The sequence below is a fragment of the Carlito syrichta genome, unplaced genomic scaffold (assembly GCF_000164805.1).
Source record: "Carlito syrichta isolate Samal-C Ts95f unplaced genomic scaffold, Tarsius_syrichta-2.0.1 Scaffold314726, whole genome shotgun sequence".
NCBI lineage: Eukaryota > Metazoa > Chordata > Mammalia > Primates > Tarsiidae > Carlito > Carlito syrichta.
The window spans coordinates 6322-8428 of record NW_007258822.1 but is presented as its reverse complement, the minus strand read 5'-3'; positions in this window follow the sequence as shown (position 1 = coordinate 8428).

The following is a 2107-nucleotide window of genomic DNA, read 5'->3' as shown; positions in this document are numbered from 1 at the left end:
GACACCTTGACCTTGGACTTCTCAGCCTCCAAAATTGTAAGAAATAAATTTCTGTTACTTAACTTACCTGGTCATGGTACTTCGTTATAGCAGCCTAAGAAGACTAATACACACTCGTTTTCTTGGAGGGTGGGAACAGGAATGGGGGCATAAAAACCCATCTGACCACGTGAAGCAGTATATCCTTTTTTCCCTTTGAGCATAACATCCCTGGGTGGTCACAAAGGGAACATCTAATATCAACGTGCAAGTCAAAAACGTGTATCTATGTCAGAAGATACAGCTAGCAAGAAATCCCCAGTGCCAAACTTTGTAGGTGCCGTAGAAACATTTGCTATTATTATTTTGTAAAGTACACTATGCATGCAATGTTGTATCAGCATCATTTTAGGGTAGTGAAGAATCAGGAGGGTGATTGGCAGGACGACGCAGTGAGGAAAAGAGTCATCATCATACAAAGACGCTCAGACATGTAGCAGAAACTGAGAATTCCGTACATGCAGGATATCGGAGTCTGAGGCCATTAAGCACAAAAGAAGCCCCCCACCCCCACCCCCCACTCCACCTTGTTTCCCTCATATCCGGTTGTTCTTTCCAAGAACCATCTGGAGACATTGAGAGGGATACTGGGTTTTATCATCATTCATGAGGTAAGATTTAAAGAAATTATTCATTATAATTTAAAGAATAAGAAAGAACCAGAAGAGTCAGGGACTTCTAATCGGGTGACATCTGGTCACACCAGTTGACTGCTAAGGTTGTCCTCTCCAGAGTATGGATGTGGGTCTTTTTAAACTTTTACAACAGAGAGAAAGATAAGAAACTTAAAAGCACAGATTAAAAACAGAGAGAGCCTGTTTTAGAACTAGCTAGCAAGGGACTCAGAAAAGAGGCTGTGAGGAGAGGCCTGATCCCATTGACTATGGATCAGAGAACTTTATCTGATCACTTGTATCATCATAACTTCTTTAAAATAGCTAGCAATAAGAAGCTTAAAATAAAAGCTTGACTCGGGGACTCTGGAATACAAAGATATTTTATATTATTCCATATACCACCTTAAGACTAAGTCCCACAAAAAGAGTAGCTTCTGGAGGATTGAAAAATAAGAAGAAATCTAAGGATATGGAAATAAAGAAAAGTAGTGAGCAGATACGTGTCATCAATGTTTTTTGTTTTGTTTTGTTTTTTGAGCTGGAGTCTCACTCTGTCACCCAGGCTGGAGTGCAATGGCACGCTCCCGGCCACCACAGCCTCGACCTGCTGGGCTCAGGCGATCCTTCCGCCTCAGCCTTCCAAGTAGCTGGAACTACAGGCACGTGCTACCATACCCAGCTAATTTTGTGATTTATTGTAGAGACAAGGTCTCACCAAGTTGCCCAGGCTGAACCCCTGGGCTCAGGCAGTCCTCTCACCTGGGCCTCCCAAAGTGCTGGGATGACAGGCTTGAATCACCGCTCCCGGTCTCATCAATGTATTAACAGGGCTAGGAGATTTATTAGCAGGAGGCCTTGGAGTTCCACAGCCACCCTGGAGTGGAGAAAGGGGGTAAAATAACATCTGAATTGTCTCAGTGTGACATCTTCAGTGTTCTTTGTAGCTAAGCTCAGAGAAATACATTCAGCTGATAAAGAAGTAACCAAAATGAGCTTTGGAAATAATGCAAGCATCAAGCAAGGCAAAGTATCTGCCTATCATGATAAGAATGGCAACAATAAAAGAAATAATACTTATTGCTATTATTTTGTTTACTATTACTATTTATTTGGCATCTACTACATGCCAGGTACTTCATAATTCACCCAAAACAACCCTACAAAATAACATTATTATTCCCATACAAGAAATGTAATGTTCTAATAAATTTGTAAGTTAAAATAAATATGTAAGTTAATACATGACTTAACCTAGTTCGTAACTAGTAAATTTAAAGGCTTGAAATTAATTCCAGGGTTTTATGCTCCAAGGGGCGAGTCTTCCACTGTATCACCAGAATTAACTTGCATGAATTAAAACAAAATTTTTAAAAAGTAATTTTTCAGTCATTTGTCAGATAGTTATTAGAACATTGTTCTTGTCATCATGCTTAGAGGGAAAAAATAGATAA